This window comes from Ambystoma mexicanum, chromosome 6q (assembly GCF_040938575.1).
Source record: "Ambystoma mexicanum isolate Mex_15411 chromosome 6q, UKY_AmexF1_1, whole genome shotgun sequence".
Lineage (NCBI taxonomy): Eukaryota > Metazoa > Chordata > Amphibia > Caudata > Ambystomatidae > Ambystoma > Ambystoma mexicanum.
In genome coordinates, this window is record NC_090937.1 from 1,099,539,736 (window position 1) to 1,099,554,842 (window position 15,107).

Consider the following 15,107-nt stretch of genomic DNA (forward strand, 5'->3'; position numbering starts at 1 on the left):
TTTCCTTAGCAGATTTCCAATCTGTGAAGAAGGGGAAGCCAAACTAATAAGGGAAAGGGTATGTGATGAATCGAGGGATTCAGTCACTTCTCACCAGAGGGGAGCTTTTTCTTGTGAGTCTTGGGAGGTGAGCCGGCTACGCAGTAATCCCCCTTGGGGTGGCTGCATGCAGGACCTCATAGGGAGAGACTCCCCTCTGGGGGGACAAGGGCTCCCGTTCCGCAGAGGAACTCCCTAGACCCATCTCTTTTGGAGCTACAGTCACATCAGAACTTGAGACAGCCATCAAACCAAGCCACTGTTTGTTATTGTGGCATAAGACCCAATATCCAATACCCTCTTCCTCACCAAGGCCAAATAAATTCACCTCTGATTGTGGGTTGAAATGCTTGTGTTTAAAGAGGAGACAGAGCTATAATGTAGATGCCACACATATAAAGGACTCCCAGAGTAGGGGAACCACAAAGGGACCAGTCGTGGTTAAAATGATAAACATCAGATTTAATAGAATTAAGACCTAAAAAGTGATTAAATAGTGCGGTCCACAATACATACAATTCATAAACATTTTAACACAAAGCAAACAGTTGTTACGTGACAAGCTGGGATTAGCTGATTGACAGTGTATCAAAACATGGACACACTCAACATCAGGAGGTACGTTTTACAAATAGTGCAACGTACCCTACAGTAATTAGAATTAGTATGTCAACAAATTGGTGACTCTGGTGACAGTACAGAGTATTAGCTCAGTTGAAATGCTTCCCATATCATCTCAATTGAGGAGTCATCAGTGTTATTGTTATTGAAATATTGAGTGATCTTTTGGGATATAGTATCACGGAAACCGGCATCGATTAAAAAGGGAATCATTTACTCCCCAACGAGTAGGCCTCCGTAGCAGCCGGTTGTCCATGTCTATGTGCATTGTAATTGGGGAGTGGTCCGAGACAGTAGCAAGACCTTTTGCTGAGGTCATAACCGAGAGGAACAATGAACGTGAAATCAAGAAGCAGTCTATCCGAGAGTATTTGTGGTGGACATGTGAAAAATGCCTGTAGTCTCACATTGGAGATTGTAGTGTCACCATATATCTATTATATCTGAATCTGAGATTGAGTGAGAAAGCGACTGAGGCACTTGTATGTCCTGAGAATCCCCTGGCCGGACCTGTCCAGGTCTGTATTTAGCACTACATTTAAATCTGCCCCCACCCCCACGATTAATTCCCCTACTTGAGCATGGGCGATGTGCGGAAACAGCTTAGCATAAATGCTCTCCTTCTGCTAGTTGGGGCCATAGATTGAGAAAAGAGATAATTGTGCTCCCCCAACCCACAGCAGATATTGATACCCACAATTCTTCCCCGATTATCCTTAATCTCTTTCTTCCTTTTAAAGTTGACTGTTTTATTGACCAGGATCGCTACACCTGCTTTTTTTATCCTGAGCCAACGCCAATTATTGGTGTGGAAACCATTGCGACTTCAGTCTCGGCCAATCTGATTTAAGAAGATGAGTTTCTTGGAGTAGTACTACACCCCCCCCCTATAGGTTTTTTGAGGATGCTCTTACCATTTATGTGTTGATGAAAAGCTAAATTCCGGATTCCCTTCCCTTGATAGTGTCCTTTTTTTGGATCTTGAGCCTGAACCCGAGAAATCTCTTCCTTCCATGTTGTCCAACCAAATATTAGTGTGGCTCTGCATGTAGATATGATGTTGATTAGGATAATAATCGCACTTAACCTGTGTGAAACTGTTGAACAAACTATACTATGGTATACCTGAAAATAAAAGGGCCCTGTGTGAGAAACCTGAGGATATTCTCACATCTACTCCCCAGGGAATTTCAGTTCAGGTGGCCAGGGAAGGGCCATCGCTTTTGGAGCCCGGGTGGACAAGGGTTCTTGTGGATTGGGGAGCGAGTACCTGTGGGTGAGACATGGTATCCCCCCTTTCCTAACACTGACTTATCTGACCCCTACTCAGCCTTTATGTGCTATATGCAATCCCAACCCATAACTTCCCATTCACGCCTATCTGGTACTGAGACGAAGAAGAAGGGACTAGGAGTAATGCATACTTTCTAAGTAAAACACCACTATAGTACTGAAGGTCAGGCGTGTCCCAATAATTGGATTTATTATGGTCAGGTAATACCAATTGACAACATACACCTGAGACCTATTAACAAGGCTTGAGTGTGTAAAATGTGGAGCCCAAATTAGTACAAACAGAGAGATGCCTGGGTGCAGGGAGAGAGAGCGGCCTTGGTGGAAGGAGATCCAGAGGTCGGGAGACTTGCCATTATTCCGGAGGACCAACAAGACCAGAAGTGAGCGAGTCGCATGGTGTGTGAAGGACCGGGAACCTATTGCAGTGAAAGAGGACGGTTGGAGCTGTCAAACTAAAGGAAAGCAGAACGGCTGCAAACCGCAGCCGCTCTGGTTGCCGGCATGTCCAGAGAAATGCCTAGCAAGGAGAAGTGGAAGCGGTCTGCATTCTGGCTGGCCAAGAGGCGATGGATAGCAGCAGGGACCACCGTAGTGGAGCAGGAAGAGTCGGTGAGGGTCAGAGGACTCAGAAGCACCATAGCGCTCCCAGGGAACCGTAGGCAAGTAGCGGTTCACAGAAATGAATGCAACTTCTCAATCTTGAATACCAAACTAAATGAAAAGCACTGCTTGAAGAGAATTACTCAATTTTGAATACTGTACTAAATGAAAAGATCGAACTTAATGAAAGGCACTGTTTGAATACAATTACTCTTTCTAGAATAGCGAACTGACCGAATAGCACTACTTGAATGCAATTGCTTAATCTTGAATACCGAACTGAACGAACAATACTGTTTGAACACATTTACACAGACTTAAATACAGAACTGAATGAGAAGTACAGTGTGAATGAAAATATGCAATATTAAATACCGAGCAGGACAGAAAGTATTGGTTGGACTGAAACCAAGGCATATTAAATACCGGCATATTAAATACTGCCATATTAAACACTGAACTAATATTGGCAAATTGACAAGGAGTATCAGACTGAGCGAAAGCAGTATTGCACACAGTAAAGCAAATAGGTTTAACAAACGAATGTGGAGAAGACTTGCAAAAGACTGATGTACAAGAGTGTAACAACAGAGGCAAAGGAGGAATGGTTGCGTGACCTGTGATGGGTAGACCGTGTGGTCTGACAACTGTGCCTAGACCTGGGAGTTCCCCACTGTGAAGTTCACCTACAGTGGAAATCAAGTCAAGAAGCACATTGATGGGTGGATTGTATGGTCCGCCAACTGTGCCGAGACCCGGGGGAACCTAACATTGTGGCAAGTCAATTGAGTACTACAATGCAGTCTTCGGAAAGGGAATCCTAAGGACGTAAAGAACTGAGAAACACTGTTTTGGGGAAGGGAACCTCAAGACCCCCTTTTTATGAACTGTGCTGAATTGAACTTGGAGAAGGGAACCTCAGGATTTGACAGAACATTGGTTAGACTAACAGCTGTTGGAACTATATTAAACCTGAAGTGTAAGGCCCAACAAGGACTTAAGCTGAGAGCAGCTAAGACTTTAATTTTGAACTCTATTTTGGTTAAGGGAAATCCCACACTTTGTTTATTTATAGATGTGAGGGCAAGCATAGGCTTTGGGACACAGACAGAACTTTGATTTGGACTTACAGACTCAGACTTTCCTTAGTTTTCTTTAGGATATATAAATCCAAACATTAGTTATAGGGCAAGTTAGGCCTTACACCATCCTGACAATTTAATGACGTTTGTTGAAACTTGAGTTATGTTGTCTGTCGTCTCTCTTGATACCGTGCCTGTTTCACACTTGTTATGGGGAAACATTAGGTAATGTACCTAAAATAGGGTGAGTGTGCATGTTGTCCCTTCATATATTGCCATTATACAATTTAAGAAATAGAAAACCTTGGCCAATTGAGTCTATGCAAACTTTACACGATCCTTCAAAATTTTTATAAATCTGTGGCACCCTCTCATGTACAAATACCCTCATCCCTCTGCCCCCACCTCTTCAGTTGCTATTATTGAATCAGAGCTCCTCTCGCGCCTATCTATCGAAAGTCACCTGCGATCCTTGCATCCTGCTCGAGTTGGGCATCCTAACATTGCTTCGAGCAATCTTGAAGACATCCACCACCACCTCTAGTGAGGTAAACATGCTGTATGTCCTCGTACCTGAACGTTATCCAGAACAGGTAACCCCACCAGTAGCTAACTTCTTTCTGTTGTAGCCATTTCGTGAGTGCTTTCATGAGACAGTGTTTCATTATTGTGGACGAGGCCAGGCCTAGAAGAAAGGTTATGGTAGAGCCCCTGAACTGGATCTCAGCTCTCAAGCTCGCTTTCTGGATTATCAACTCCCTCAATAAAAAAAAAAAGAAAATAAAAAAATCTGGTAAGTATGTCCAGTAACCGGCCTTTCCATTGCTGAAAATTTGTGAAAACCCTGGGTGTGCGGTCCAATGTGAGCTCTGCTCCGGAGTCAGATCCCAGAATTTCAGTGAATGAAGCCCCCACATATCCCTCTAATTCCTGATAAGTTATTTCTTGAAGGATTCCACAAGGTCTTATGTTATTCTTCCTTGACCTGTTGTCGCTGTCCTCCAGTTTCTCTTCCATGGATCTACACACCGGTACTCGAACTCGCTGATTCTCCATTCTAGAGTAGATTGATTATTCGCTTGTCCACAGAATTCTGTTTCCAGTTCCGTCGCTTGTTGAGTTTGTCGTGGTTCGCAGAGGGAGCCCTTCAATTCCTGCATTGTCGCTGTCATGTCGCATTGTAAAGATTGGAGCAATTTCGCCGTGTCCCCTTTGGTTGCTGGTTATGGTTGTGAGTCAATTTCCCCTCGAGGGGTGAGAGGCGCTTTAGGCGTCAATGCGCCAACTGACAGGTTGTAACCTCTCCTTAATCGAGGAGGAGGTGGAGGATGTCATACCTTTCGTTACGGACAGGCTCATGGTAGGGTGAGTCCACATTGATTTCTCTTTACGGTGGTACACAGAGGGCAAGGGGCGGGCTGATTCTGCTCACTGATCCAACTACCAATCCTGAGGCGTAGAACGATTGCCCGGTCCACTAGCCTGTGGTACCAGGGAGTGGTACCAAGGAGCCCAGCCGAAATCCCAGCAAGGCCATCCGTGCTGGCCAGCAGTCAGGGTTGCCCTTGCATTGCCAGTATTCTCGGGCCTTATGAATAGTACTTGTGGCCACCTTTGGCCTCTGCCTGTCAGTCCCCCTCATATCAGGGACAGCACTGTATCCCGTGTCCTCTAAAGGCTGTGGTCGCTGCTCGCCTCCCGGCTCGATTTGAATACAAAAACAATGCTGCTGTGTGATACACTGCAACTCTCGGCTCCCTTATTAGCCCAGGAGTCAGTGCCTCACAGACGCTGAAGCTGCATCAGCCTGATTCGGTCCGCCATCTTGGAATCCTTGCTGCGTGGCTCTGAGGTGGAAGAGTCATTGATATAGGGATAGATGGTCAGGAGGAGAGCTCAGAACATGCTCAATACCTTCATCAAGCCGTCCTGCACCATTATAACAGGGATTTTCACCTGAAAGCCTCAAGGTTTCGCTGATCGTGTTGGAGTGGTGCAGAGCTCTGAGGAGTCACGTCTCCCTTGGTCTTTCTCAACCAACAAATTAGGCCGGATAGAGACCCTGATGATCTTCCAGGCATAACATTTAGCTAAATATGAATAAATTATCAGGGCCCGCAGGCCACACCCATTCTGTGCATTTCTTTTTACATTTCTTAAATGTTTAATTTCAAAAAAAGGTTTTAAGAAAACGTCCAGCCATTACTAATCCTCAATATGTTGTAGCTAATGGGATGCCATTGCAAGGACACATATGTGTCCCACACCTGTCAGTCCATACTTTGTATACATTTGTATCCTGTTATGGGCCCTCTGAGTTGCCTGGGCCCAATGCATGCTAGTATTGGCTAGCCACACTATCCTACTTTGGATGGTTGAGGCCGGTGGCCAAAACACTTTCTACTGTCTCCAGCTGATGAAAATGTGTCTTTGTGCTGAATAACCAGTACATCCTTAACCTAAACGTGATCCTCTTTTGCATTGTGCACACAGTGCTGTGCACCCTCTTTCTTGAGCCCACGAGTACTTATGCCACAGCTCACCTCTTTCCAAACCGTGGGATTTCGTTACCACAATTGGTAATAAATAATTTCTCTGATTGTGTTTAATTCTCCCTGCAAGGTTATGGAATTTTTTTTAAATACACTCACGAAATCTACTTGTCACACCTTGCTGGGTCAAGTTTAGGAAAACTGAAAAAACATGATTTGGCTGTCTGACACCCAACCTTTTCTGGGGTACGTAAAAATAGTGGGAGTTGGAGAGGAAACCTCATTTAAGCGAGCTAGTTGAGAACTTGAACGTAAAGGGGTGTGTAATGAGCAAGAACGGGATTTGCGGAGCATGCAGTGCTACCTGGCACTGTCAATGGTATGAAGCAACCTTCCGATTATGAAATAGGTTCAGTCAAACAATCGGAAATCGCACCTACGAGTCTAAACGTTTCCACATGAAAAGCGAATTGGTAGTAGAGCAACCAATATACGATTGCTGTGTTACTTTGCTGGTAGCAGAAGCAGCAGGAGGCATGCCAAGTAAGCACAAGTTACAAGAACGAAAACCTAGGTGTGAGACCCAACGAAGGTGTGCCCTACATGAGTAGCTGGGTTCCGGTGGTGTGCTATTTCATAAACATGTCATTACAAGGGGGAGTGGGGTGAGGGTAAGCACATAGGCAGTTATCAGAATTTAAATGATATTAGACTTTAATCGTAGAGTGTCAACTGGCAGTGGCATGAACTTACAAATCATGCTTGTGGGCATCCAACCTTATGTTTTTGCTTTATTTAATTTTTATTTACATATGCATAGGATGTGCACAGGATGAGTGCAGCCAAGAGTAAATCTGAATGCAGATTCATTTAAATTCAACCTAAAGAAAAAATGGGAAAAGCCCCATGGAATATCCCTAATGGTCTCTTTTTTTTTACTGCAGAAAAAAGTAGTTCACTTTGACAGGCAATATCAGTTGTAAGCACTTTTCATAATGGTGTTAGTCTTTCTCCATGAGAATGTGTTGCTCTGAATCTATGAACGGATGGTGGGCTATACAGTTTGTCACTTCAAGTGTATGCTAAAATAGTATATGTATGTTGCTTAAACAAACCCATGTGAGGGCTCAGGAGTATGTTTTCTGTGCTGCCCACAAAAGATGCTGGCCAGGAATTACCACCAACAAAAAAGACTGAACACACAGAAGGAGGGCTCGGTGTTGGACAGGCAAGCAGGTCAGGCAGGCAGGGACTACGGAGGCAGGGGATTGGGGAAAACATTTGATCCTCCCTCATATAGCAAGCAGGGCGCCATTGGACTAGGTGCAGCATGACCCGTACTCTTTTGAGGATAAACCCATCCATGCCGGATGCCTTGATGGCATGTTCTTACACCTCCCCTCATCCACTTAGGAAAAGTATCAAAAACCATCCAACAAGACCTGTGTATAAACCATTAAGACTTGACTTACCCTCTAGAACTCATGAAAGTGTCTTCCCAGATTTTACTTAGACGTTATCAAGAGCTATCTTGCCTTCAGACTCGTCTAAACACACTTATACAGATTTAACCTCAAGAATGGACTTCCATTCCCATAACTGCAAGAGTACTGGGACGGGGAAGAGGAGCTGAGCAATGCAGAGAGGAAAAGACCAAGGGTGCAGGCTGCGCTCTAGTTGTTGTGAGTACAGTCCTGTAGCCGGGAGATTTAAATCCCAGCCACAGCTGATCAGGACACGCTGTTGGAAGGAGAAAGCTGCTTTTCTCGTGACGCACAAGAAACCTTGGAGCCATGCGGCTCACGAAGACAGAGGTGGGAAGCTGCCCAGGAGACCAGACACACTGCAAGAATGACAGAAGCAAGTACAGGAGGCCTGGGTGTTTGCAGGTGCAAAGTGGTGGCGTTGTCCTTACTGAAACGGACCAGAAAGCAGATGAGCGTAGCGGGCGCTGCGGGGAGTGTACCAGCCAAGGACGAGGGTGGAGATCAGAGAAAGAAACCGAACGACCACCCCTGGCTGTCCACAGGAAGATAAAAGAACACCAGCAAGAGCCAGTGAGTTCCCCAAAGGGAAGCAGGGCTGCCAGAGAATACCGGCAGAAGTGCCGAAAGCAAATAAATGTAAACATGTGAATGAAAGAGAAGGAAGTACTAAACCCTTTATAAAAAAAAGGGCACGCAAACAAGAAGTAAGAGACTTTAGGTTTTGCAATTGTATGCAATTTACATTGAAGAAAAGCCCTGGCAGGATAATATAGCAAATGACAAAAAATATACCACAAACACAACTACCCTTCCTAACACACTTAGGCGTAGAATATCCACAACATAGAGACTTCGAAAACGGTCCTATTGAATTTAGACATTGGTACTCCAACATTAAAAGATATACATATTTTAATCTTTACATACACATATTAATAAACAATACCAAAACGCATGAAAATGAATCTGTCTTAGTCAAAAAAACACATTTCTACCTCGATTTTACTCATCAATTTCTAAGGATAGACGTGAGGTTGGTAATAGAAGTGAGAGGTGTAATTAAAAGTGTAGATTATTTCTGTTATTTTCAAAACAAATGTGTTTCAAAGATTTTTTAAACAGATGTGTCAACACTTCAATGTGTTTCTAGATCCAATTGAAGAAGAGCACGTGCATGAATCAATCTAATTGATGTGTTCCATTGGACCTGTCTTCAGGACACTTCTTATTCATGCAACGTTGTTGCATTCGACGTGTTGTTTGACATGACTTTTAACTTCCATGACATAATCTAAAAAACCAAAACACATATGGAATTGGTTATTAAGACGTATCAATCTTTTGTCACTATGTCCTGTGTATTGGATATATCAAACTGACCTTTCATTTCTTTTCAGCATGTGAGGAAACCTTTATTGTTTAATTGCTGCAGCTTTCCAATCTTTGGCGATTTATTTACATGCTACAGAGAAGGAACAATATAAATGCATGTTTTTATTTTTTGCGCATTCCTATTAGTAAATGCAGAGTTTGAAATGTTTTTATCATCTTTCACCCAATTTCTATAACTATCTACTTGATGAAGACCTAGATTGAAAAGCGAGCTCAATTCATGGTTTCAGTCCTACAACAGATTTTACTAACTGACCATTTGTTGTTCTCTTGTTTTATAAAAAGATTTTTCGTAAGCAAAGAAATATTTTCTCTACACTTGTTATAATTTCAGAATATGAGCAGGGGAGTACTTCTATTGAAAGTTATTTGGCACATCACCCACAGATAGCCTTAAATGACCTTAGTACACTCCAATGTGTTTTCAATGTTGTCTTTGTCATACAATTCACACGATTGGAGTTGAGACGCTGTTATTTTCATCCATTTAGTTGCCGCCACAGTGAATGATTACTGCGTCCTGTCCTGCATTCCAAAAATACATGCATTTAGAGAGAATCCGCGTTTTAATTGCTAATCAGTCTCATATTTGTAGTGACATAGTTAGAGAGGTCCATGTGTGTGTATTTCGACAAGGAACTTGTCAAGATCTTCGGTCCATTCCGACTCGTATTGTGTAAACACACAAGCGACTCCAAAGGTGCAATTCCCTGTTTAAATGCTTTTCGTGTGCAAATTTCCTATAGACTAAAGGGACGCATATTGTTATACCTTGCGTGTTCCCACAGAAATAAAATAACAAGTATCTTATGCCTTAACCGAGAGCTGTTATTTCAAACTTACCCGCAAGTTGTTTTTCCATGCTTTCGGCAAGGTTTCTCCAACAGGGAAACTGCCGTCAGAATGCGGGTCATGTGGTTATACGTTTTACTACTGATGTTGTGCCGTGTGCGATCCACGGAAAAAAGGCTTTTAGAGACACTGGGCCTTATTACGAGTCCGCCGGTAACCGAGCCGGAAAAACCGGCAGGTTACCGCCGGACTCGTATTACCAATCCGCCTCTGTGATTCCTGGAAACTGGGGCATTACAACCCCGGTGAACCGGTAATTCCGGAGGGAGAATTCGGTAAATCCCCATTCCCATGGAGTCCCCATTCCATAGGACTCCATGGGAATGGGGAAGTGGAAAAACTGGCACCATGCTGTAATGGTGCCGGTGTTTCCATGTCCGCCTGCAGGCGGGTGGTGTTAAACCTGCCAGGACAGACCTGGCGGGAGTGACACCTCCCACCTGCAGGACTTGGAATCAGCCGGTCCGGAAAGAACAATGGTGGCGGATTTACCACCACTGTTCTTTCCGGACTGGCTGACTCGTATTGAGGCCCACTGTGTTGGAGGAACTGTTTTTCATATGTATGGAGCAGACACCCGTGGATCTCGGTGCTATATGCCATCAGGCGTCCCAAATGGTATAATTATTTAATGGGCCAATGTGTGTAACCTTGTGTTCATCTGTAATATGTCCCGCGATTTGAGGAATATAATGTATACATTTTACACTTTTAATTTAATTAAAGTTTTTCTTTTTTTCACACATTAAGTGCTAACAATTGGATCTGTTCTTTATTTATTCTAGTTGTACTTCTGTTTTCTTGCTTATCGACTTTCTCTGTTTTTTTGTGTATTTATTTTTCAAGCCTATACTGCTGAGGTAACCTCGATGAATTTGCTCTTTTGGTTACAAATGTTCTTCTTTCTTTGAACAATTTATTATTATGATTAGTTTGCCTCTATTTGTGAATATTTAGTTTTATCACTAATAAATGGTCTTGTTTTTCAGACATCTCTTTGGTATTTCTTATCTGTGACTCTGTACATGGGCACAGAACATTTTCTGTTAAATAAGAGTAAATTAGGACAGTAACTCAGACTGACTACAGTGTGGATCCCTCTTCTTGTTTTTTTATGTTCTACCTACGGCACATGTATACGTTAAATGTATACACTTTCCTACCACAAAACTATAAGATTTTAATCGCAGTTCACCTTCCAGCTCCAGTTATGTTCGTTCATGGAAAAATTCCATTCCAACACTGACTCTCTCGTCTGCATGCTTCTCTAGACCTACATGTGCAGGTCACATTCAAGAGTTGTATGTAGGAAATGCATGCACATACAGACTTGGACTATTACAACTTCAGCATAAATTATTCCTGCTACAATCCAGTTGCTAAACAGCGCTCTAGTTTGAGCACTCTGACACAAATCAAGCCAAGGCTTTTAGCCACATGCTAATGTGGTGCACATATTTTTTTGCAGTGTGCTTGGACATTTGAGTGTGACTGCAGTTTCCTCTGTGATCATAGGTAGACTGCTCTGCCCCCTACGTGTGTGCGCCTACACTGATCATTGCAACAGTAAAAAAATTGTTGGGTTACAATGGGCAGCATTACAAACCTTTGACCACAGGAACGGTAGTCACATGAGTAATGTTAAATAGTCAATATAATGTTAAATAGAATGTGAATCAACAGTGTAAGCAATTGATCTTTACAGTCTTTTTGAACAATGCTGGCACCTAAGAGACACCTGAACAAATAACATCCACTGAAACCAGAGCCTAATTGTCCCGTGGACAAAATAGCCTAAAACATGTTGTCCCTGTCAACAACCTGCTTGTCCCGGGCGTCGGGCAGTAGGATTGCCACAACCCTGTCCCTGGCAAGCACCACTTGCTCACAAGCAGCCCTTTGCTCCAGCCGATGCTGTACCCTCACAGTGCCCGTACCTTTGCGACCAACCCTCCTTGCTTGTTCCGCCTGTCACATTTACTTCCCTTTTCTTCTGTTTGTCCTGGATCTTGCTCTGCTTCGGTCGCCACATGCACTGCACTTGATTTTGGCCTAGTTTGAATCACATGTTCCCAGATAAACTGTTTGTACTGCCTTTGGGGGTGGGCACTTGGCATCCCCAGGCGCTCTTGGTCATATTTGTGTAATTTTCCTATGTCGAATTCCTCCTTCTAGAAATTCTATGCTTGAATGCAACTCAAAGTCAGACATTGCTGTAATGGCTACCTCCATGCCAGTATTCAAGGGCTAGCGTGCCTCTAAATGTTTACATGGTGCTTGCTTGCACCACCATGAACTCAGGTGCCATTGTACCCTTTAAACTCAGTTATTTATTGACACTGTTTTTTTTTTTTATCCCTAGTGGGTACTGTGCCAGCTTTCCCTAGGACAAAACTAATAATACATGTTTACACACTATCTAAAAACCACACAAATGCAATCAGTTCTTCCTGATGTTTTCCTGAAGTCATTCAATTAAGGCAATTTCCAATGGGCACAACTTCACAAATGTTTGTATCTGCACCATGAAGTAGGCGTTAAGATATTTTGCTAGATGGCTATCTTCTGGTATTATTGTCCAGGGTCTATTGCTCCACTTGTTGAAACATACGCCAGACTTCTGATGCATTCAAAAGCACACTTGTCAGTTGCTAATTGCTCCCACTTCCTAGCACTGTAAATATGGTGGTAGCAATGTCAGAGCCGAGGGCAGCGGAGAGATCAGGGCGAATGCCCTCCCATTTGGACCATCGGTGAGTGAGGTGAGTCGTTCCTCAGTCTAAACGGTGCTGTGATATGGGACCGCCACCTCACGCATACCACTCACTGCTACCAGCTTTTGGGTTCTTGAGCCCTTCGAGCACTGTGTTTTAGAGGGGAGGTCCACACCGCAATCAAGGGACAGCCACAGATGTATTGTAACATGGGTGTCTGTTCGTACTTTGATATCTTCACATAGCGTGACGCCTATTTATTATCCTTAAGCCATGACGTACATGGTGACTATCTCCTTGAAAGGAGTATACATCATAACACTCCTCCTTTACCATGACAGCAAAAACACCAAATAGCACAGTATTACAGGTCATAGAGCATTAGAATTCTGATTCATATTTCGACGTAGGAGTCCAAAACATGCTCCTCCAAGTCCATTGGTTTCCTCCTGGACATCCTCTGGAGATACATACGCACTGAGTTCTCAGCCATGTGTATTTCTTCATTCAGTTAAAACGACCACAGGAGAACCGTCCAAATAAGGCCTCAGCTGCTGCAAACCCAGAGGGTGAGTGGGAATCAGCCAATAATCTAACAGAAACTGATACAGCGCCTGGTCCTAACTCATTCCCTGGCCTTGAGCTATCCTGAATACTTGATTCAGAGTGTGCATGATGCACTTGGCATCCCCAGGCGCTCTTGGTCATATTGGTGTAATTTTCCTATGTCGAATCCCTCTTTCTTCTAGAAAGCAACTACATACATCACCCTGAAAGGGTGGACCAGACTATTATCTGATCATATCTCCTTGAGATATCCATGAGATGCAAATATCTTCTCCTTGATGGTTATCACGTCTGCTTCTTCCATGGAGGGTACGAACTATAGTTCAGGATATTGGGGTTAATCAGTTAACCACTACAAGTAAATGTTTCTGAGCTGTAAGAGGATTCAATTCAGCACTACAGCCAAGTTAACGCCTAGTCTAGAATACTGAATGAAAACCCTTATTGATATATCTTTAGGTCCAGTTCATGCGTTCTGGATGACTACCCTTGTATAGCACCCCTCTCTTGGAATCCCCCTGACCCCACTGAGCCAAGAAGTAATTCTGTTTTGCAAGTTTAAAAGGTTTATTTGATAAATTAAAATATATATCACACTTTTTAATAAATTAATAATTGAATATCACACTTAATCTGATATGGTAAATATTAACAACGGAGAATCTGGCACTAGCACACTTCTTTAATCACTAATGAGTTGACATGAAATGGATAAGGTAGCACACTGGTAAATAGGAACAAAAGTATAATGTGGTAGAGGATGCTTTATGTAGGCTCAGGTGGATGCAATATTCAATGAATGCAGTACAGAAAATACGCAATATGATTTCAACCAAACAATGTAATCACTTTTCTCTGGCTACTCCCCTCCCCCCCTTGATGCAAGGCAAGGAAATGGAAGGAAAACACACAGTTCTCAGAAATGCAATCAACTGTAATTCAGTTGACTCCAGCAAGCTTAAACAGAAGTTTGAAAACACAGGCAAATGCTTTGATAGGTGCTAGCAATGAATGAGAAATATGCTGGAAACGCTCTTAATTCCCTTTTAGAGGTTCAGGATGAGTGGTATCTAGTTAATATTAGTCCAGGCTCACACTAGCAATGATGCAGGGATAGTTAACAGGTTAAACGAATTTCTGGCAAATGAAATCAGGCAGCAGCAGTTTTTTTTACATGTGAAGAAATTGCAAATCGCGGCAAAATTCGCGGATGCGCCGAGCGCTATTACAGAGGAACCGCAAGGACTATCTCTACCGTTTTGGGGTCCTAGGAAAGCCTAGGATCCCAGGTTCCAAATGAAAGTTATTGCAAGTCTCTAGCCCAAACGGTTGCGGAGATATGAGCAATTTAGTAAAGGTCGTTTTTGGTTTTGTAAATTTTAAACGCACACTTTTTCAAAATGACAAATTTTACTAGAAATGACAGGTGACAGATAGGAGGCAGTTCTACTTAGGTTAAATAGATTGAATTAGATGAATTTAAACTAAGAGATGTGTTCTGAGTTTTGCTAAGTACTCACAAGAGATTTTGAACAGGAAAGCGACTTGGTCACGATCTTCAGTCTGGTCAGGTCTTTCCGGATTCTGCTCACAGCGCCTGGTCTGGTCTCGGCTAGGCACAGCACTGCTTTCTCTCTGGTCTGGTCTCTGCTAGGCACAGCACTGCTTTCTCTCTGGTCTGGTCTCTGCTAGGCACAGCACTGCTTTCTCTCTGGTCTGGTCTCTGCTCTGGATAGATTGAAGTCTCTAGTTTGGCTTTCTGGAGTTTGATGGAGGTAAGTATGGATTTTTCCGGCAGGGCTTCCAGCGGCAGATGAAATTGAATGTCTCTATGTGTCCTGACTCTCTGCTTTTATCTGTTTCTTGAGAATGGGTGTGTGTGTTGCATCACTAGACTTGCCCCTCTCATTCGTCATTGGTCAGGCTTCCATTCCTCCGCTTGATTGGCAAACTGAACTGTGAGTC

The 15,107-nt window shown here is 43.2% G+C and overlaps 1 protein-coding gene across 1 annotated transcript in view; it reads left to right on the plus strand.

Annotated features, from left to right (window-relative positions):
* The window catches only part of LOC138515311 (sec1 family domain-containing protein 2-like), a 1,117,334-nt gene that overhangs the window by 263,061 nt on the left and 839,166 nt on the right, over positions 1–15,107 (plus strand). The gene's annotated exons all lie outside the window — the stretch shown is intronic.